This window comes from Orbicella franksi, chromosome 8 (assembly GCF_964199315.1).
Source record: "Orbicella franksi chromosome 8, jaOrbFran1.1, whole genome shotgun sequence".
Classification (NCBI taxonomy): domain Eukaryota; kingdom Metazoa; phylum Cnidaria; class Anthozoa; order Scleractinia; family Merulinidae; genus Orbicella; species Orbicella franksi.
In genome coordinates, this window is record NC_138152.1 from 22,645,427 (window position 1) to 22,669,471 (window position 24,045).

At 39.5% G+C, this 24,045-nt stretch overlaps 1 pseudogene across 1 annotated transcript in view; it reads right to left on the reverse strand.

Annotated features, from left to right (window-relative positions):
• Nucleotides 1-24,045, reverse strand: part of LOC145495467 (E3 ubiquitin-protein ligase UBR5-like) — a 64,188-nt pseudogene that overhangs the window by 12,799 nt on the left and 27,344 nt on the right. Inside the window, exons 15-29 of the transcript XR_014050428.1 lie at nt 23,807-24,043; nt 23,073-23,328; nt 12,101-12,433; nt 11,559-11,705; nt 10,829-11,095; nt 10,103-10,253; nt 9,278-9,441; nt 7,839-8,220; nt 6,629-6,767; nt 5,680-5,902; nt 4,885-5,162; nt 3,977-4,299; nt 2,632-3,015; nt 1,325-1,617; nt 475-770 (exon numbers count right to left, since the gene is read on the reverse strand). The product of XR_014050428.1 is annotated as an E3 ubiquitin-protein ligase UBR5-like (transcript). The remainder of the gene's footprint in view (nt 1-474; nt 771-1,324; nt 1,618-2,631; nt 3,016-3,976; nt 4,300-4,884; nt 5,163-5,679; nt 5,903-6,628; nt 6,768-7,838; nt 8,221-9,277; nt 9,442-10,102; nt 10,254-10,828; nt 11,096-11,558; nt 11,706-12,100; nt 12,434-23,072; nt 23,329-23,806; nt 24,044-24,045) is intronic.

Here is a 24,045-nt window from a genome sequence, read left to right on the forward strand (position 1 = left end):
GGTCACTGGTATCCAAGTTTCACAAGCTCTTTGAACGTTTAGAGTCAATTTGAATGACTTACCCACACGAGTGATGAAATGTTTTCAGTAACACATCTGGTTCACCCAGGCAATTGCTATGCCAAAATTTAGCCCACCTTTGAAACAGAAAGCCCCAGTCCCGTAAAATATGTTTGCCATGACCAGAGGTTCAATCCCGCACAGACTGTCGAGAACATGTACTACAGACGTACCTCTTCTCCTTCCCATCCCCCTTAAAATCAATGTTGTTTGAGGCTGTTGTTTCTTTAAAAACAATTCTTAACCTATGGTGCTCATCTGTTACTTGGGGGAGGGGTAGGCAATAGAGTTACAAATCATCAAAGAGGAAAAAGGGCTGAAGAGCATGATATGTGACGCAATGCCGGTAGGGGAGGCAAATTAGTGAAGAGACAAATACGATTTTCACACCCACAAAATCAGGAATCATCTTACCTCAAGAGTCAAATCTCTTTGGGTGGAGTTCCTCAATCGCTCCATTTCTCTTCTAAATTTGGACTCTTTCACATCAAACCTTCCCAACTCATTCAACACTGACGACGGTTCAGATCCAACATCTTCAAGAAACACTCGACCAAATAACTCCACACACAAACGCCAACGGCCCAAGAGGGAGTTGGCAGAGGTTCCATTGGAAATGAAAGGTTTGGGAGCGACAGGTGTGGTGGATTCCAAAGCATTATCAGGACGTGCTACGAATGAGGTTGACGGTTCTGCTGAGGGCTTGCTTTCTGTGGAGAGCACAAAAACGTTTGGGAGCAAGCCCGACTTTCATAGATAGGAAATAATGGTTTCTTCCATTTCTTCAAAGGGTTTAAATTTTAAAAACCTAGCCTAATCCAACTCGAACAATACAACTGTACTTTCCTAATACAAACCTTGCAGACAACACAGGTTGAATTTTCGACTATTGCATTCCTGCCAAACATGTACAACGAAGTTAAGCTTATAAATACATCCACGTGCTCAGTAAACTAATTTCGTAGGAAGTGAACCAACTTTTCAGTTACATCGGAAGAAATTGTTTCTATTTAGTAAAAAGCATTTTTTTTATAGGGTTTGAAGTAATTAGCAGGCAAGCGCCAGTCCTATTGTACAGTCAAACATGTTTCATCAGACACGATTTTCTGTTTGGTTTGATACGTAGTAGCTAAACTGGAAAAAAGTAATGATTCTTTGAAATTCAATTTACAAGTTACAAAATGTTCCATATAAAACTGAGTATTTCTATCAGGGCTGTACACACATTTTAGAACTCTGCACTGCCATGCTAAACCTCTCTTACCGTTAACTTCCATTGGGATCCCTTCCTGTCCCACACCAGCTTCGTTGAATATTCTCACAGCAGAGAATACAGTTTCAGAATCTTCTCGTGACAAAGCCATGCTGCTAACCAGGGGTGTACCCTTGTCACTGTCTGTGTGTTCATGTACAGTTCCAAACATCTGCTCCCTATGTGCTGCAGGGTGTAAAAGGTGTGGCTGGCATGCAAGCGGCAAAGCCTCCTCTACTGGTGCCTGGTATGGGTCTGGAGGGGTACAGCCCAACACGGTGGTGGAGTCAGTCCTCACAAAAAAGCTGAAAACACAATGCATGCTAAGTCTTTACAAATAACTGTAACAGAAACATCCCTTGCGCTGTGCCAGGTTTCAAATGTTTTGATGTAGTTTTCGCTATACAACAAGAATTAACTGACAACTGCAGGGACTGACATGATTTAGCACATCAACAGGAATCTAATCCAACATGTTGGGTAGATTTAAATATCTAGACATTAGACTACCAGCTGATGTTTCACAAGCAAATAGTCAACAAGTCACACGCAAGTGGATATATACTGTATGTGGGTCAGCAAATAGCAGCTCTAAGCATTTCTCGAATGACAATGTAAGAGTACTTTACCCCGTCAAAAGTAATGCGCCCAGGATTTTCTTATCATTGAATAGTAAAAAGGGAGAGAACAATGATTTGCCTCGAAAACAATTATTTACTTCTTTGCTTTCAATTGCATTTTCAGTCACTAACACTTTTACACGAGAATCAACGAAAACATTTGAAATTTCACGTTCATACAAGAAACACAGAGTTCTTAAAATCCTTCCCCATGAGTAAGCTCAATGTAATTCTTACTTTCGAGTGTTTGGAAGACCTCATGTGACTATCCAAAATGAAAGCTACTGAGCACTACTTTCACTAGTACTGAAAAATATTTTGTTCTTTTGTGTTGTTCTTTTCTCACCTTTACCAAAGCGAAAATCTGGAAATAACGTTCACCAACTCATTAATAATTCGTCCAGTTTAAACACGTGTCGGATATCTGATCTTAATTAGCATACATTTTTAAGATTATATTTCTTCGTTTTGTGCTTAGTTCTAGTTTCGATTAAGATGATATATCAAACACTCAACACTTTGTTTGACCACATTTCCAAACACCTCAAAGTCGGTCAGATATACTCTGCTACACGTCATATTTTCAACTCTCTTCTCGGTGTTTGGAAATGTGGTCAAACACCGTCTTTCGTGTTTGATATATTACTAGTCACATTTGAGCCATGGCAAAGTGACTGCAACAAGTAAAGGACTGCAAACCTGTGTAAATTTCCAGGCAAATTGGGTGTAGGCATGGGTTCGTCCTCAACATGATCTGTATCATCTTCGTATTCCTCTGCATCTCTCTTGAAACTTGCACTGTCCTCGTCATCAACATCATCGCCACCTTCGTCGTCATTGGTGGCATCTGCAGCAACAGTCTTCTCTGCACTAGACCGGTTAGCTTGTGAGCTGGCGTTAGGGTTGTTACGTATGTAGTATACCAGAGCATCCAAGACATAAGCCACGTGACGTAACGAAGAAACGTCCAACTTCAGCAAGGAGTCCCCGTGTTCATTTGAATGGCCTCTCAGAAGTGAAAGAACATAAACTAGGAAGTCCTGCCGACCAGTATCCAAGTTACTACTAGCAGCTCCGTGCCGCCTATTTTCACAGGAAAAAGAACATTACATTATTATTGTTGTATCCTTTCACGTGGACACCTCTGGGTCAGGTTACAATTTATCGGAAATGTTTGTTTTTTTACCAAAGTGGTTATGAAGCAGCCTATCCACTTATCAAAAAGTACCACCCCGTCTCACTTAGGGAAACTTAAGTGGGCTTTAAAATTACCATCAACCATCATTGATACTAGTGGTTCTTGGCAAGAGCATATCTTAAGAGAAGATTGAAACTATGTAACAAAGTTGTCAAATATGCCGCAACGGAAAGCAAAATGAAATATGCGCATATTCATCAAAACACATCTGTCCTATTTGATGACCATTAAAATTCTCCTCGCAAGTGTCAGTACTAAGGCAAGTGACCAGCTGGAAATACCATATGTTGTAGGTCAAAAGTTTGTTCCTTGAAGCGCAAGAAGGAAAACTCAAAGAGAATGAATAAAGAGGTCTTAACAACGCCATTAATGGTCATTTAAATGATAAGGCGGAGTGGAGCGGTTGTGGAGATTCCGTGATAATAATAACCATGGACATAAAAAGGGCTCAGGCTAGCTTTGTCTGGATAAATAAAGGTTAAGTCTGCATATACAAGCCAAATGACCCATCAGACCGGCACCAATCACCTCTTTCTGAGGTATGAAGCGACTAGGAGTATTTCTACTCCCCCCTGGATGGGATAGTCCTTTGCAGAGGTGCCCCCTAGCATTAAATTCGCTGGTACCCAGTTTTACGCCTGGGTGGAGAGAGGCACTGTGAGAGTTAAATGTCTTCAACACGACACAACACAATGTCCCGTGCCAGGAATCAAATCCGGAGATGGGTGCACTAAACCCTGAGGCCACTGCGCCTCCTACTAGTCTAGAACTACTGCAACAAAAACAAATTGAACAGACCTGAAATTAAGAGCTTTTTTCAAAACAGCTGAGGAAAAAATTACTCACCGTCTTAATGCAGATCTTTTCCGTTTGTTTTCCAAAGCTCTTAGAAGCGAGGGATCTTCACGAGTGCGTCTATCTTTGTTGGCTTTAGGATGGAATTCATGGAGGGGATGAGAGGGGTGGGAGGGGTCAGTAGTGGCAGATAGCGATAGTCCAAATCGAAGCTGAGCTTCTGTGCAATCCAAGACAACAGCTAACCAGTTCCAGGCTGCTTGCAACTGCTGGACAACCAGGGTGCTGATTTCAGTCAAGGCTATTGGACTGGGAGTGAGGCTTTCAGCTGGCAATGCTGATGGGTCCTGTGCAATGTTGAGGAGGTCAGTTACCTATAGAGGAAAATGCAGTATAAATTAGGGGTGAAGGGGCATGCACCGAAGAGAAAGTTAATCAAGTGCCGAAGGTGCAAGCCACTTAAAGGAATGGGGGCATGCCTCCTCCTCACCAGGACATTTTTATTTTTAGAGGCTCGGAAATGCCATTACCTTGGTTTTTCAGGGACCAGTTTCATAAATCAGCACAGGAAAAAACGCTGTATTTAGTAACTTGTTCTATGTCAATTTTTGGGATATCTTATAGTAGGTTTAACAAGAGCCACTAGAGAATGTATCCAGCCGATTGTCATTCCCCCATAGTAATCGTCATCAAGAATTTAAGTTCATCACCAATACAGAGGAATACAGTAGTTACAGAGGACCTAAGTCTGGGGTGTGAATTCAACCAACCAAACCCTGTCAGTAACATGAAACAAGGTGCATCAGTAGTAAGTTGAAATTGCAGGAAAGTGAAAAGGCTAGAATTGTTATGAACTAGAAGATGATATGCATAACAATCCTCTCTTGGTAAATAAATACGCCAATAGCAAGCCATCTGAAATGGCTTATTTCAAAGTACCTCAAGCTAAGCTAACTCACCTCCCTTACAACAATACCAAAAGCTCGTGCCAGCGCACTGGCCGAGTTACTCATACTGTGAGAACCACTAGTCCCAGGCACCTCACTGGTGGCAGCAGTACTGGCGGCAGCAGCATTACCACCACTTCGTCTGAGTGACGTGGAATCAACATAGATAAACCCTGTGCCGCCACTTGTGGTTTGAGGAGTAGCTGCACTGCTACCAGTAGCACGTGACTGGGTGTTGTGGGCACGTATAGCCCACTGCATGGCATGAGGAGTGGTACTAGGGTCAACTCCTATGAGAAGAAAAGATCAGTAATGGTCAGGTACTTAGTAAACTATTAAACCGTTTCCCTCGGAGTCAGACAAGTTCTTTTGCACAATGTATTTGTAATGCTCGTATTTCATCAATATTGTTCTGTGGATGACACCATTTCAATAAAGGCTATTGAAAAGATTCTTTGATGTTTTACTGATTGGTATACTGTAAATGATGTTTCAGTGTGCCACATTACGCTACGCTATAACCGTACATGTATTTAGTAGTACAGTCAACTATCCGCTAACGGACACTCTCATAAGCAGACAGCTCTACTTAGACACTTCTTCAATTCCCTGTTTTATCTCCCAGACAGACTCTGTATTTACACATACTGAGCAATTCTTTGAAAGTAAGTCCTGCTTGTGAAAGGTGAATTGATCAACACGACACGCTCATGTCATGTTGATCAATTCACCTTTCATATTTCATTACCGTGCTTATCACTAAGTCCTGCTTATTGTTCTCTACAAGTCGTAGGAGTAGTAACATACCTGCGGTTGGAGGTCTGTTTTCTATACTCTCTGGCAGGTCATATGTTTCCACCACCACCTCCTCCTCCTCTTCTTCTTCCTCTTCCTCTTCCCCAGTGGACGACTCTTCCTCAGAATACAGCTCCACATGTTCACCATGCATGCTAGCACTACCATCTGACCCAATCAGTGAGCCAGTCACGCGATTGCGACGAACACTTTCCACAACATGTACCTCACCGACCTGAAACAAACACAAGTGTTGAGAATTAGTCACAGTTCAAACATTTTTTTACCCGCCAGAAGCCTCCTCAAGTCCAGGTTCAGGTAGCTGAAAAATATCTCGAGCCAATCCAATCCACTATAATAACAATAACAATAATAATAATAATAATAATAATAATAATAAACCAGCTTCAATATCATCAATAGCTGTGCGAATCTTCAACAGTAATAATCATAATCATAATCATAATCATAATCATAATCATAATCATAATCATATTGGTTCTTGTGATACCAATTAGTTCAGTTTCTTCACAGTAACCTTAGCTAGTGTGCTAGATTGTGTAGGCAAAAATTTAACTGTGGTTGTGGTTGCAAAACATTTTCCCCAAGCACAGTGGTTCCCAGAAATGTTACAACTGATTGGACCAACTGATTATCAAGGCTGAGGGAAGTATTGATAACAAGATGAGCATCAAAGAGGGAGAAGCTAGGGTCGTGTTCTATTGGGATCAACCCTTTCTGGTTGCTTGGGTTGGTTGTTTTTTCGTGTTCTACTGGGGAAAACCGTTTTCACTTGGTTTGATTGATCAACTCTTTTGACCGGCCTCAAACCAGGCTGAAACGGCTCATGGCAGCAAGTTGCCGCATTTCAACTGAAAATGGTTGGAAGTGTTCCCCAGACAGGTTGCAGTTGAAGCAATGGATCCCAATACAACACGACCTAAAAGTTTCGATGTAGTACCTGACTCTCTTCACTGTCACTGTCACTCAGCCAGCAAGTCCAAATCCATGTCTGATTCATTGCCAGCTGCTCCGCTCTCAATTTCTTCATCTCCAGCTTCTTCATGGCTTTCCGACTCCATCTCTGCCCCTTCAACAACCTGCCATAAAAGCACAGTTCGGAAGTTTGTGATCCGTGTCAGTCTTTTCCATCCTTAACTACCCTTGTTCCTTTATGGTTTATTATTATCTTTTCGGTGTTTTTCTATCTAACTAAACTGCTGTTTTCAAGTTTCCTTTGATTTAAAGGTTATTTTGTACGTGGCCAAAACAACTCAAAATACTGTGACTGAGTAGGTTGGAAGATAAAAAACATGGCCATATACATGTATATGAGAATACGTGATGTGAAAATCTTAAATGTTATGAAAAAGCTGATACATGTACACCACAGCATATAAGCTGTATCAATTTTGTTTGAAATCCACGCAAATTTTCAGTTGTTGCAATACCACCAGCAGCGGTAGTTTGATAGATATGTGATCCAACTTAACATCACTAAGTGATATGAACATGCAAAGCTGAAGTTCTACTGTTTCGTTGATTTGAGAAAAGCCATGAAAGGATATCGAGCAACTTGATCTGCAAGACTATTGGCATACTTTAATTTGGTGTTTGTTTCTTGGAACATTAGATGAACAGTTTCTATTAAAATGAACTTCAGTTGAAACACAAGACAAAAGACAGTGACGGTTGGATATGGAGGTGTGATCCATTAATTGGAATGAAGACACGTAAGCACAGTCGGAGATAAATAGTATCCATTAATAAATAGCACACATTTTAACTCTTGCAAGCTAGCCTGGTTCACACTGAAGAGATAACCACAAGCGTAAGCACAAGCACATGCACAAGAAAAACGCTAGTGTGCACCGAGGCGAAATATGCACAAGCATGAGCGCAAGAAAAAGAAACATTTTCCTTTTTTTGTGCTTGTGCTTATTTCATTAGTGTTACGCTTATTTCACATAAGGAAACTGGCGTTAAACAAGCACAAGCAAGAGCGCTAGAATGCCACCAATTGCGATCTTGCTTCCCCTGCGATGTAACTCGCACTGTGCATGCCTACGTTGTTAGAGTAAACATCCTTGTGCTTGTGCTTGTGTTTACGTTTGTGCTTATGTCAAAAGTACGAACCACGCTTAAACGGGCAACCTGATGATCAGTGTTACCTCTACTTCCTCTCCATCAACAGCTGGTTCCTCCACTGCTACAGCACTCTGTTCCTGTGCATGAGGAATAGTAACAACCTGTCTCCTTCTGTGCCTCTGGTTTCGCACTCTTTGAACACTAGGCCTCTCTTGGGTGACAGCCTCCTCAACAGACGATGGCGTAGAGGGCCTCATGGGCAGTGGTTCAACAGTGAATAAATCCTCGCTAGCTTGTGTGGCTTCAAGCGTAGAAGACAAAAGGCTGAAGGGGTGGGCCGGACGGCAGATACCTAGTCGCACTGGGGCAAGTATTGCATCCGCAACTTGAACAAGTTCAGGAATGGCTATGGTTGAGAGACACTGGAAAATGCGCTGACACTTCATCAAGGGCTGAACAACACCTCTGTTAGCAAGTAAAAAGCATCCAGCAGGTACAACATTACATTTTGGCCAGAATGTTACTTTACAATGAAGTTTACAGACGCAGATCTAGGATAAATCGTGACAATAAGTGCCTTCCAGAGGGGTCCAGGGCCATGTCCCCTTAAGAAATGTTCTGGATTTTTTTTTTGTCCCTGAAGTCCCCTTTAAGGTCATTCCGCTGAACTAGAACCTGCACTGAGATTTTTGTGAAACTTTGCCCATCGATTGTTTATATTATAGGAACTTAAATTTTGAAATAAAAATAAGGGGTCCCCATGTTCGTTTAGGAGCAAAAGGACCTCGTTTATACCCATAAAAGTCCTTATAATAGCACCATGATTGTAGTTACGATTGCTTGCTAAATTCACGTTTCCGACGATTGCTTTTTGCTCTACACTGAGAATTGGTCCATATTTATTTTACACAGAGAAATTTATCACTCAATTCAAAACAACAGAAAAAAATGATAGGTCACCATACTCGTTTGCGAGAAAATGACGATTTACTTCTATGGCGAGGTCCAGCTGTAAAGAAAAAGCAGCCATTTTTCAATGCGCGCGCGCTAGTCACGCGTAAAATTATGCACGGCAGAGATGCGCGATGCAATACTGGGGAATGACCTTAAAGGGTTTCCGAGTAATTCTGAAAAATCTGACCAATTTCCGTAAAACGGTGGAAACTGTTATGTATACGTGCCTGGATTAACGGGCTTTTGGAGCCAGGGTTCACCTTAACTACAAGTCTTGCATCAAAGTAATGAGCTGGACGGAACAAGGTTTCATAGCAGCGGTTTTCAAATTTTAAGAGGATTCTTTCCCATTCTTCCCAACCTCCTACCCATTTCTCCTAAAAAGATGACTACTACCATAATAGTTTATTCCAGCATGTAGTCAGATTGTTTTAAAAATCGTCTATATACCTGAACAGGGTGCCTATAAATGTTTTGTTGCCCTATAAAAATTGTTACGTACTAGGTGATTCTCTCATTCCAGAGTGTACATGTAGCAGAAAATGTAATTATAGTATGGTTCACTTACACTTTCCGTTTGCCATTTGCAGGGGCCATTTGAGATGCCAACACAACAAAAACTCTGGCTACCGATCTGATGAAACGCTGAGCCAGGCTCATCTCATCGGATTTGTGAGGATCAGTTGAATTTTCTATTGCTGTGACCAGTGTAACAAGTAGAGGATCAAGTATCTACAGAATAATAGAACTACTACATTAATCTAGAACTTCCAACTCATTTCAAAGAACTTAGTGCATTTGCTTTTTCAAGACCAATCGGAGAATTTTGCATTGTTTAGAAACTTACTAGCCAAGATACAAGCCACTGAGTACATACATCTTGTCTCCATTTCATTTTCTTCTCTATTCTCAATACTATTTTCATTTTCTTTCAGTTGTGTCCAAATTAAGCCTGAAATTTTGACACAACCTTTCCGTTACCAATCATTTTGCGTGATCTCTGGACAGACTGGACATGCAACCAAAAACGTGTCACCAATAAAATTTGAATCCTAGGGCTTGACCTCAGCTGTGTAAAAGATCAAGAATCTTCATGAACATAACTTCGAAGGTGAAGCAAACAACAAGCGATCGGAAGAAGAGGATATTCAAAGAAGCAACTTGAAAGAGTAAATGTCTAAGCGTAACTCTTGTGGCAAATATCCCGATTCTTTTATTTGTTTCTATTGTGTTCAATACTTGTAGAGTATAATTTGATATTGTGATACAAGGCCTGAGTAAATGCGCTTGGAGCGTCTAGTTAGCAATGATAAAACGTATTGTACCTGAGGACAACTAGCTCTGAATATTCATTTCCTTTAGCCCTAACAGATGACATAATTCAACATCTTACCTCAGGACCACACTTGGCTACAAGACAGTGTGTGAATGCATCGAGTCGCACTGTACCCGCCTGACTTGAAAGACGATCTTCTTGTTCCGTCATGGGTATGAGATGGCTTGAGCCTGCATCAGGTAATCCACTGCTCTCATGTCCATGCAGTCTAACAGAAACGAGTAGTAAGTGATGGTTACTTTTGACACCAGGTCCATGTTGTTCAAAAGATAGATTATGCTTAACACCAGATGGATCATGATAATCATAGTTTGTTTTGCCAACAGCGATTTTTCCAGCAGATAGCATCATCCCCTTTTGCACAACTGGGCCCAGGTGAACAAAGTGCACACTAATGGCTAGCAAGACAAATAACTGCAATGAATGCTATTGATCTTTAACAGCAAGTCTTTACGATGATAGAAATCCTTGAAATCATGGGCTTCAAAATTGAACACTGATGGCATAGGAACATTACTATAGCGAGGTAGTCACGCTGCATGGTAGTAACTATAATGAGCAAGTTTTGTCATTAATAATCAACTGTTTGACATTTTTGCTTGGCTTGTGACTGATTTTATGTCTTTTGTTGATCTGTCACCTCTGTAATAAGCAACAAATTACGCATTTTATTGCAATTTGTTTTGGTTTTGATGCGAGAGACAAAAATCGCTTACTATATGCCATGTTTCAAAATAGTCATTTTAGATCCCATACACAAAACAAAAAAAGTGGTTCCTTTACTTTGCTTCTCCCGGTGATCGACAACCATCTCTCAACATTGCACTAACGGCTCGCCAGTCTTGTAGGATAAACTCGAGAGCCTTACGAGCAAACCTAGGAGGGTCCAGATCATGTTCTGGAAGAGGCGGAGTTGTGCCATTTGTTCCAAGTGTCCTGGTCTTGGCTTTTGGACGTGCATCTGTAGCAGCGTGGTGTGGTCGGAATTGCCTTTGCTCAACAGTTTGTCGAGCCACAGTTTGAGCCAAAAACAGCAGTAAATGCTCCCCTCTAAAACAAAGCATAAAAGGTCAACAAAAGCTCTAACCTACTGTACTAAATAAAAAAAAATTGTATCGGTACTCAAGTGTTAACAAGGACTTTATGTTCTACCAAAGCCAATTTTACAATGAACATTGGTTGAATTTATACTAGGGGCGGATTATCTGTCCAAGACATATTAGCTGTTTGAGAAGATTAATCTGTCTCCTGTGAAAGATAGTCATCCAGGTATAAATCCAGTGTTATGAATTATGTGGCAAAATTTGTATTAGGCTGATTGATCTTAGAGCGCGTCTGCCAGACAAACTTTGCCACATAATTTGTCCAAGACTAGATTTGAAACTACATGATTCAATTGTTTCAGACAGATCAATTGGTTCTGATGAATAAATCATTTCTAGATATACATTCGCCATGGTATAATTCTTCCCTTGAATAAATTTGGCCATTACGTGACATATATAAAGCCTACCTTCCATTAGGCCAGCTAACCAAATCAGTTTCTGACACAAGTTTTTTCAGGAGTTGAATGCGAGCAGCCTGGGAGCCTGGTACCAAGGCGCGGCACTTGCATTTTTCCCAACAGTCACAGTAAGCAGTGGGTGCTGTTCTCTTCAACCTAATTGCATAACAAGTACAGTAACAATATTCTAGTCAAAATAGCACGAAAATGGTAACAAAATGTCCAAAAATGATATTCACCTTACGATAATAAGTAAGCTTACACTAAGATGAACAACCGACTAGTTTTAAACTGTACAATTACATAATGCATACAGTTACTGTTTCTTCACTTAAAGTGTATTTAAAAGTTAAATGAAAATAGAGGTTCAAGAAGCTTTACTGTACCTGTTAAAGGGGAAAAATAGACATGTTAAATTAAAGTTTGGAAAGTTCAACTATGGCCTGCACACACATTCATGCAGAGCTGTGAAAACAGCTCTTAAAATTAATATAATTATCAGCGCTTCAAGTGGACAATCATCACTATTTCAAGTTTATTGAAAATCTTACTTGCAGTCATGGCCTCGGTGGCACACTCGAGCACACTCAGTACAACAACAAAGAGAACCAGTCAGGCCACAAGTGCGACACTCAAAGATGTCTTGATTGATGTGCTCTGTGCCAGTCCAAGTAAATGAACACGTGTCATTACAGCACAGCACATGGAGAGGAGAGGCATCTGGGTGACTGTCAGACGGACACACCATGGATATTAGAACATTTCTGTCAATCTGTCCACTTGGGTTGGTAGCTAGACACTGGGCTGTTGTGAACAGGGTGAGGGCAGCATGGTATGTGCGGCCACGAACAGCAGCCATAAATGGAGTGCAGCCATCTGTATCCCTACCAAGGAGAAAAATGCCGATAAAAAGTTAGCTACAGTCAGCCTTGTTTCTATTGGCATACTACACACCCCCCATGCCCCACCCCCAATAATGCCTGTATGAAATTCATAATCAAAATATCCAAACCAATGCCCTTGTTCTGCTATACCATGAATCAATTTCGCCCAGGGCCCAAGCTCAAGGGAGTGCACTTTTTTTTCTTCAGCATCACAGAGCAGTGATACCACTGAAACACAATACCCATTTCTGTGCACAACAAATGTTGGAAAACTACAGAGAGGTCATTCTGTTGTGCTAGGGGGAAGTTTGATTGCTCTATTCCTACCGAATTATAAATGAACAAGAAGCTCCCAGAATTGAGAGTACAGTTTGATAGTAGATAACCAGATTGAAGTGATTTTGACTGGATACCGTTTCCAGAGGTGCAAACCGTAGTCATGTGGTGTGAGGGGATAGAAGGCCAAAATGAAAACATTTGTGTCCCGTTTTTCTTTTCCCTCGCTCTCTCCCACCAACTTTTCTTTGGAAATGCATAGAACTCAGATTAATTCCATGACAATGTCTTCAAAACACTTCTTCAATGGGAGCCAATTTTTGGAGAGAGGTAACTGTTGGAATGAAGTTTTATTTTATTTTGTTTTATTTTTTTACTTAATCAATTTACAAACACAATATACATACGGAAAAAATAAAGTAAATCAACAAAATAAAAAGAGGAAAATAGTAACATTACAGCACACTATTTAGTTACAGTACAATGTAATAGTTAAGACTACAAGCCAAAACATGAACACTATTTACATCGTTTACTTAGTTAAACAAAACAAAGAAAATACATCATCATTGCATGTTAAATATATTGAATTTTTCTTTTAGAAGTATGAAAAAACTGTTGAAAGAGAGCTTTTCGTCGTGCAGGCAGCTGCAGTGTATAGGAAATTTTGCAATGAGAAGCACATAGTTCAGAGTATCTATGTTCCGTTTTGTCAAAAACACGGTATAAAATCATACTATTTGACAGAGTTAGTTGCTGTTTCGTTTATTTGTCCACCAGTTTTGAAAGGTCTTCCAAAAGGCTATAATGGAAGAGCAGCATAAGAACATATGATCTAGGGAGTGTGTATCAGCAAAGCATTGAGGACATATATCGTTGTCAGACATTTTGGCTCTAAAAAGAGACATTTTAGTTGCAAGAATGTTGCGTATAATCTTATATTGCAACATTGTTACTTTTAATGTCATACTTGATCTGGAGAGGTAATTCGTACACTTTTTGGATGGTTTCTGGAATGAAACCATGTTTTAAGATTTTAGTTTCAGCAATAGGTGGTACAACGAATTTCTTCAACAGCAAGTCGTACACATGTATGGTGGAAATGGTTTCTTTTTCCTCACTTTCTGGGCATCGTGAAGGAGGATTTTCAGATACTAACCTCCAAGAAGTTGATATAGAATTAATAAGACCGAAGTAGAGTGTGAAGGGTGTTTTGAGTTTAAACTTATAACTTACAAAAGTTTTTAAAGGACAGGAATTTACCGTCCTCTTGAAGGAGATCCTGGATTTGCATTATATTTTGGTCAAACCAACTTTTGTAGAATACATGTTTACCATTAATTAATATTTTTCGATTGCTCCAAATCACCTCTTCATAAGTGAGTAGGGTCTCGCTTCTTATAGAATCTTTAGTCATTTGCCATTCTTTTAGTACATCAACATAAAAAGGTGGTAAATTGCCGACCTGTAGTGTGTCAATGTCATAGTTATAATTTGTCAAGAAGTGTAATCCTCCATATCTCTCTAGGGTTGTGTTAGGGATGATTTTCCAGGATGCTATGTTTTTGGATTTTATGCGTGGTATCCATGCTTTATTCAAGATATTAAAGTCAGTCATTTTAAGTCCTCCATGTTTTCTCTTGCCAATAATAGTTGATTTCTTGATTTTAGAGGGCTTCTCACCCCAAATAAATTTAAAAATTATTGAGTTAATTTCTTTAATTAGTTGTTCAGAGATAACGAGTGCAGACAAATTGTAAATTAATTTTGAAAGACCTAACGTGGAGTTTGCGAATGGAGTTAGTGAGTTCATATGCGCCAATTTAACATTTGGCTGTGTGACCGTGTGATGCGGTTCCCGACGAGCGCGGCCATTTTGGGACTAAAGGCAGTTTCAGCATTCCAACCGAAGAACTTCAAGCGAAAATTCTTTCACTCTGTGATGAAATATACTACAAATGGTGTTTCAACTTTCAATCCTCGTATTTTGGAGCTCGAAATTTTTAAGGCCTGTGATGTAAACCCGAATCCTGGCCCGACTACTCCAAGTGAAAACAAGAATGACAAGACAGTCAATTTGTCCAAGGTATGTTTACCAGGAAAAGGTCTCAGACTAGGACAGTGGAACGTAAACAATCTAACGGACACTAAGTTTGAGCAGATAAGGTTATTACTAACCACTAGACGTCAAGAAATCGATGTGCTTTTTCTCCTCGAAACATTTCTTAAACCAAACAAACCTGACTGCGTTCTAGAAATACCTGGCTACACGCTCTTCAGGAAAGACCGGCAAGGAACCAAGAAGGGCGGCGGAATTCTCGCCTACGTTGCTGACAATCTAAAAGTCGAAAGAATTACAAGCCTGGAAGAAATGGATCTAGAAACCGTCTTACAAGTCTATCCCTATAAATCAAATCGCCCGATACTCACAGGAGCTGTTTATCGCCCGCCTTCTTCAACGGCGGACACGGATGCCAAACTGGAGCTTAACATTGAAACAGCTTATTTAAGAAACCAAGAAATGTATGTGTTTGGAGACTTTAATATAAACTTCTTGGATACATATGTCTACAAACATCATCGATTAGCGAAGGCATTAAAAAGCCTAAATTTAAGCCAACTCGTGCACAAAGTTACACGTCCCGTGAGCTCAACTTGTGTCGACCATGTCTACACAACGCATCCTGGTTTTGTTACTGAAATCTCTGTACCAGATATTGGTCTTTCAGACCACTTGCCAGTTTTTATTAGACGTAAATACTCCAAAAAGCAAAGAGATCAAACCCACAGTACCATAGAATATTGTGACTTCAAAAATCTGAATACAAATGAACTATTACATGATCTACAATGTGCCCCATGGGACATTGCCTTTGTTTTTGATGATTTAAACGATGTTTTGATTACAATGGAAACAATGCTAAATGACGTTTTGGACAGGCACATTCCACTAAAATCTAAACGCGTCAAGAAACCGAACCAGCCTGCTTGGATGACTAAAGAGATCTTGTCGTCTATGAAAACAAGAAACAAGCTGTTGAAAATGGCGCGAATTTCAAATCTGCCTGCAGACTGGGAACGCTATACGCATGCAAAGGGTAAAACTACAAGTCTCATCAAAAAAACAAAGAGAAGTTTCTTCCGCAAGAAAATCGACGAAAACAAAGGAAATCCAAAAGGAGTTTGGCAAGCACTCAAAACATTAAGTGGGACTAGTAAACCTCGAGTTCGCATCGATGAATTAAACACAGGAAACAACATCATTAGTGACGAAGCTTCCATTGCAAATGAGCTTAATCAGTACTTCGTAAACATCCTAGATCAATTGGCAAGGAAAACGACGCTGGCGTAGAGTTTGATGACAACAAGCTGAAAAATTTTGTCTCTTCGCGATTGAATGATAATGTGGCTTTCAACATCCCTCCAATAACGCCTAAGCAGATCATTGACACCATAGGGAAAATCGCTTGTAATAAGGCCTCTGGGCACGATGGCATAAGTATTCGTGTACTCAAAATTATTGCACCAGCGTTTGCAAGTCCATTATGCAAATTGCTGAACCTTTCAATATCGACAAACAGTTTTCCAGACCGTTGGAAAGTAGCAAAAGTTACACCACTGCACAAGGGTGGCGCACGAAACGATATCAACAATTACCGCCCGATATCAGTTTTACCTGTCTTTTCGAAGACTATCGAAAAACACGTAGCCAGCTGTCTTCTTAAGTTTTTACATGACAACAACATGTTATATGAGTATCAATCAGCCTTCAGGTCAGGTCACTCTACAGAAACAGCTCTAATCAGACTTATGGATCACATCCTGAAAAACATGGACAATGACGAAGTGACCGGTCTGGTATTTATAGATTTTCGTAAAGCTTTTGATGTTATAAATCACGAACTTCTTCTAAAAAAGCTGTCTATTTACGGTGCAAGTCCTCCGTCTGTTGCCTGGTTTCAATCGTACCTGTCTCAGAGAAAGCAATTTATCACATTAGGGAAAACCACACCTGAACAGCTGACTATCAGACAGGGCGTTCCCCAAGGATCAATATTGGGACCAGTGCTCTTCCTCCTGTTTGTCAATGACATGCCTCTAAACGTTCACAAGTCAACTATGGATATCTATGCAGACGATACCACCTTGCCTTTAAGCTCAGACTGGAAAGCTATTCCTGCACTAAACAAATCATTAACAAAGGACTTGACAGAAGTTGAGAAATGGGCTAGTGAAAACAAAATGTTTATAAATACCAAGAAAACCAAAGCGTTGTTGGCTACGGGAAAGCGTCTGCGCAGACGTATAACCCATGACGCAGGAAAATTTGAAGCTAGGATGCAAAATGCAGAAATTGAACAAGTTGGTAGCCATAAACTTCTTGGAGTGATAATCGACGAGAACCTAACTTACGAAGCACATGTTGATGAACTATGTAACAAACTTTCAAAACGAATTGGTCTTCTACGCCATATAAGCTGCTACTTGAAAAAGAATCAAAAATTGATCTACTATAACGCAGTAATCAAACCACTCTTCATGTATGCAAGCACAGTATGGACATCGTGCAACAAAGAGGCACTCGAGAGAGTTCTCCGTATGCAAAAACGGGCTGCGCGTGTTATTCTTGCAGCACAACGTACTAGTCGAACTGTCACTTTATTTAATAAGCTAAACTGGATCCCCTTTTACAAAGAAGCTTATATAAATCGATGTGCACTGGCCTACAAAAGGATAAACAGAACTTTACCTGAATACATGAACACATCTTTAAGGAAAAACTCTGACATCCATTCGAGAAGTACTAGAAATTGTAATTTAAATTTATTATGCCCCTCTCACAGAAACGCCTCTGAGGGAGGACGCACTTTCGCCGTCAGAACTATTAAAGATTGGAACAGTTTACCCCGGTCTTTAAAAACAGAGAAGTCCGTTAAATCGTTTAAGGCTAAATTATGTAATACTATTCTTAACTCTCAGAAAACTAATGGAACTTTTTAACTCTTATTATTCGTAGTATGTTTGAAATTGTAAGTCCAGTTTATTATTTGTAACCATTTTTAATAGTAACTTAATTAAGTATTTTATTGTAAATAATATCGTATTTTAGCATTTTATTGTAAATAATATATTTTTAGCATTCTGATTACTTTTAAGCTGAGGGCCCCAAGTTTATCAGTAACTTTAGTTACTGTCACGGGTCACCCTCATTAAATAAAGTCTTTCACTTCACTTCACTTCACAGTCAAAGGCCCACATTTCACCCTTGCTCACCATAGAGTCTCCAGTAGCTCAGTGGTTAGAGGGTGCTGCTAGATCACAGAGAGTTGTGGGTTCAAATCCCATCTGGAACTCGGAATTGTTCTCTGAGTCGATGTGATTTCTACAATACTCACTTTGGAGGGTGGTTGGTTGCATCTTTGATATGCCTTATTGCAATGGAAGTGTTAATTTGAATCATTACTGTAGCTATCTACAGGACTCCCACAAAGGTCTATAAACTGTCCAATTAAGCCATGATGTAAACCTTGGATGACACCTACATACATACATACATGCATGCATGCATACATACATACATACATACAAACATACAATGTGGGAGGAAAAACACAAATAAACTACAAGTTCATCCCTAGAAGCCTGTTTCGTGGTTGCCCACTCATCAGGGGATTTAATAAGAATAATCTTTACCACCGTTTATATACAATATAATTTACATAATATATGCAGTGCGAAATTTAACGGTGGTAAAGATTATTCTTATTAAATCCCCTGATGAGTGGGCAACCACGAAACAGGTTTGTAGGGATGAACTTGTAGTTTATTTGTGTTTTTCCTCCCACATTGTATACTTCGCTCTACTCTGATGTATTGAGCACTGTTCCACAAAAATTAAATTTTACACTTTATATATATGTATGTATGTATGTACGTACGTACGTACGTACGTATGTATGTTTGTATATATATGTATATATGTATATATATGTATATATAGGCAGAATAATATGGTTTTCCAAACGGTGACTTCCAGTAGAAGGATCAAAAGATACCGTGCTTCAATGTGAATTTTAGTTAAGTGTAAGATGAGGCGTCATGAAGCAAACTTCTAACTGTTCCGGCTTTTAATGCGACGTTTCGGCCTTCGGCCTTCTTCAGATTGGAACAATATTTACAAGTTAAAAAATAAAACGTTAAAAATCCTAGTAAGTTTACAGATTTGCATGTATATATATAAGATCAGAAAAATGTAAATATAATTACGTAATGCTATACAACCTGAAATAATAGATCACATAACAAGCTAATGTCAACTTACAAGAACGCGCCGGGTGATAAGATTACAACAATGTATCTGCGAGCGCCTTAATTACTAAGTGTATAATATTCAGTCTAATTCTGTATTGTAACAAGCTAATGGCAACTTACAGGAACGCGCAAGTGATGAGATTACAACAATGTATCTGCGAGCGTCTTAATTACTAAGTGTATAAGTGTATAATAGTCAGTCTAATTATGTATTGTAACGGACGCGATTTTTGGATCTAAATTCCCGTCTTTTATTAAGACCATGAGGGCTGAGTGTAAATAACTGGGAGGTCCAATAGGCCTCTCTGGTCAATAACAACTTATCAATATACGCAGCAACCCCCTGGCTAGTAATTTGTTCGATGACGATAAAATTAATTTCGGAAATTTCGTGCCTAGTACAATTAAAATGGACTGCAAGCTCACACGTCTTTTTGTTGGTGAGCATGGATGATTTGTGATTGCGAAAACGTACTTTAAATTCTGTTGTGGTGGAACCTACATACTGTAATTTGCATTTATTGCACGAGGCCAAGTAAACAACGTTTTTGGAAGAGCAAGACAATTTTTGCTTTATCTTGTAGACTCGGCCTGTGGAAAAGCTTTTAAATTTGGAATCTTGAATTAAAAAATTTTTGCAAAGATCACGACGAGTACAACATTTGAAGCACCCTCCCATTTCGTTCTCTGCCTGGTTTGCCCCGTTGTCGCCACGAAATTTAGATGGTGCTAAAATATCTTTGAGATTTTTGGTACGGCGATATGCTGGAAAAATCGATTTAGATGGAAAAATTTCAAGTAATTCGGGCGACGATCTCAGAAGATGAGCATGTTTCTTGATAACTCTCTGAATATCAGGCAGGATAGGATTGTAGTCAACAACTAACGGGAAAACTCTCTTGACAGGCTTGGCTTTTTTCTTAAGCAATTCTGATCTCTCAATACTAAGCGCTTTGTCGAATTGTTTGTCTACTAAAGCTGCATTATAGCCCTGGGACTTAAGATACCCTTTGTATTCAGCACACCTCTTGTTAAGAAAATCGTCAGAGGAACAGTTACGTCTAATTCGTAGAGCAACCCCATAGGGAATAGCCCTTTTACAATGTGCCGGATGAGAACTTGAAAAAGGTAAATAAAGGTGACTATCTGTAGGTTTAGCATAAATATCTGTCTTAATAAAACCTTCCTGGAGGTGCAAAGTGAGATCCAAGACATTGAGGGTATGCTCCGAATAAACCAGCTCAAACTTGACGGTGGGATAAAGAGAATTGATGTATTCAGTAAACTCTAACAATTTAGGTAAACCATGTGGCCAAATGTCGAAAACATCATCTCTATAGCGCCACCATAACATGGGTTTCACGGCACCTTCAGATTTAGCTTTCTCATCAATGAAACCCATTGCCAAGTCGGCATAACTACAAGCGTTTTTGGGCCCCATGGCTGTACCGTGTTTTTGCACAAAATTTTTTCCAGAAAATTGACAATTGTTGGTCTGGAGACAAATTTCTGGAAAAAATTTTGTGCAAAAACACGGTACAGCCATGGGGCCCAAAACCGCTTGTAGTTATGCCGACTTGGCAATGGGTTTCATTGATGAGAAAGCTAAATCTGAAGGTGCCGTGAAACCCATGTTATGGTGGCGCTATAGAGATGATGTTTTTGACATTTGGCCACATGGTTTACCTAAATTGTTAGAGTTTACTGAATACATCAATTCTCTTTATCCCACCATCAAGTTTGAGCTGGTTTATTCGGAGCATACCCTCAATGTCTTGGATCTCACTTTGCACCTCCAGGAAGGTTTTATTAAGACAGATATTTATGCTAAACCTACAGATAGTCACCTTTATTTACCTTTTTCAAGTTCTCATCCGGCACATTGTAAAAGGGCTATTCCCTATGGGGTTGCTCTACGAATTAGACGTAACTGTTCCTCTGACGATTTTCTTAACAAGAGGTGTGCTGAATACAAAGGGTATCTTAAGTCCCAGGGCTATAATGCAGCTTTAGTAGACAAACAATTCGACAAAGCGCTTAGTATTGAGAGATCAGAATTGCTTAAGAAAAAAGCCAAGCCTGTCAAGAGAGTTTTCCCGTTAGTTGTTGACTACAATCCTATCCTGCCTGATATTCAGAGAGTTATCAAGAAACATGCTCATCTTCTGAGATCGTCGCCCGAATTACTTGAAATTTTTCCATCTAAATCGATTTTTCCAGCATATCGCCGTACCAAAAATCTCAAAGATATTTTAGCACCATCTAAATTTCGTGGCGACAACGGGGCAAACCAGGCAGAGAACGAAATGGGAGGGTGCTTCAAATGTTGTACTCGTCGTGATCTTTGCAAAAATTTTTTAATTCAAGATTCCAAATTTAAAAGCTTTTCCACAGGCCGAGTCTACAAGATAAAGCAAAAATTGTCTTGCTCTTCCAAAAACGTTGTTTACTTGGCCTCGTGCAATAAATGCAAATTACAGTATGTAGGTTCCACCACAACAGAATTTAAAGTACGTTTTCGCAATCACAAATCATCCATGCTCACCAACAAAAAGACGTGTGAGCTTGCAGTCCATTTTAATTGTACTAGGCACGAAATTTCCGAAATTAATTTTATCGTCATCGAACAAATTACTAGCCAGGGGGTTGCTGCGTATATTGATAAGTTGTTATTGACCAGAGAGGCCTATTGGACCTCCCAGTTATTTACACTCAGCCCTCATGGTCTTAATAAAAGACGGGAATTTAGATCCAAAAATCGCGTCCGTTACAATACATAATTAGACTGACTATTATACACTTATACACTTAGTAATTAAGACGCTCGCAGATACATTGTTGTAATCTCATCACTTGCGTGTTCCTGTAAGTTGCCATTAGCTTGTTACAATACAGAATTAGACTGAATATTATACACTTAGTAATTAAGGCGCTCGCAGATACATTGTTGTAATCTTATCACCCGGCGCGTTCTTGTAAGTTGACATTAGCTTGTTATGTGATCTATTATTTCAGGTTGTATAGCATTACGTAATTATATTTACATTTTTCTGATCTTATATATACATGCAAATCTGTAAACTTACTAGGATTTTTAACGTTTTATTTTTTAACTTGTAAATATTGTTCCAATCTGAAGAAGGCCGAAGGCCGAAACGTCGCATTAAAAGCCGGAACAGTTAGAAGTTTGCTTCATGACGCCTCATCTTACACTTAACTATATGTATATATATATGTACATATATATATATATATATATATATATATATATATATATATATATGTATGTATGTATGTATGTATGTATGTATGTATATATATGTATATATATATTGTATAATTTTGTCTCTTAATTATATCTAAGGGGGCCGCTGTAATTGGCTAAGCTGTAGCAGCTCCCCTGGCCATTTTGTTTTGTTTTGCTGTCTGTTTTTTTTTTTTTTTTTTTTGCTTCCTCTTCTTTTTCTTTGTCTTTATGTGTAACAGTAGGCCGAAGCTTAATAAATAAATAAATACACCTATACCTGAGATACTCTGCCAGGAAAATCACATGATTGCAAGCATGTGTTAATTAAAACAGTGCAAAATTATTTTTACAGCTGTTTTGAGAAAGGTTGTCCGAAAAAAGCGCTAAAGTGCACACAACAACTCCAAAAGTTATTAGGGGTAGAAGTAAAGAGCTCCTGAAGATGCTAAATACTTAATCAGATATGAAAAAATTTACGTCATTTCAAATGCTTTCTTTTTCTTCGGATTTGTGGAGAGGTTCTTTTTGCCATGCTGAATTTTAGAAGAATTTCAACTAACTGTCATGAGACAGTGAAGGAAAGCTACAGAAAAACATGGTTTTATGAGATGAAATCTAATGTAGCCTTATTTACAAATGATGTGCTTCATGTGCAAAAATACAAATTTGTAGATTTTCTCTACACCGATTTGCAAAATTCCAGTGAATACTCAGATCACCATTAGGTCTTGTCATGAAGGCTTGGCACCTCCATCCTATAAGGTCTCTTGAAACAGCTATATACTAAAGATAATCATTACTTACTTAGCAGTCATAAGTTGAAGAAGGAATGGAGCCAACACAGTACTCTCACACAACAGTTTAAGGCACCTAAGAGCCTTACTCTGCGTGTGCTGTGAATCTATTGACTGGCTGGATGATGATGATGATGATGCTGATGCTGATGCTGATGCTGAAGCTGCCGCTGCTGCAACTGCCGATGCACCTGATGGTACTGGTGCAGGGACTGACCCTGATGGAGTTGGGGTTAATGATGGACCTGTTTCATCATCTCGTACATCTAAAGAGTCAGAAGCAAAATAATTAAAACACACAAGCATAGCTAGGCATTTTGATATTGCACATTTTTACAACCAGTACTGAGATTGCAGTGAAACATTTGGCCTCCTGCACAGTACTAGAAAACCCCACTGCAATTGTTGATAAAACAGACTTTTGAATTATAAAGTGATTTGTTCACTTTAAGATATATTTGGAGGTTTCAAGCCCAACCGAACCTTTGGATTGTCCTCTTGCACTAAACAATTGTGGCAAGGGAGGTGCAGGACCATTCACGTAAAACTGATTGGAAGAATTAGAAGAACGGAAAAGGAGATAGAAAGTTGTTGAAATAGAGGAGAATGATAAAAGAACAGTAGAAAGACTGCTGTAGTGAGTCATAAGTGGCAATTAACGAGCATGTGTGCTCAAATTTGCAGCTAAATGCTTTTAAAATAGAGTGCCAAGTTACACAAAATGAATGAGGCCAGTGTTATCACCTGGAGCATCTGGTGGCCAGTGCAAAGTGGGTATAGGAGCATCTTCCTCCACATCAAGTCCTGCAAGTGAGGACGATGCAGATCTTGCAGCAGTAACTGCTCGCTGCATCATCTCACGCACACCCAGTTTTGATGAGCCCCCACTGCCTCCTGGTCCACTAGTACTACCTCCATTACCACTGGCACTACCCAAAGAACCAGAGCTATTACCAGCACCCGAGTTACTGGTAACACCATCT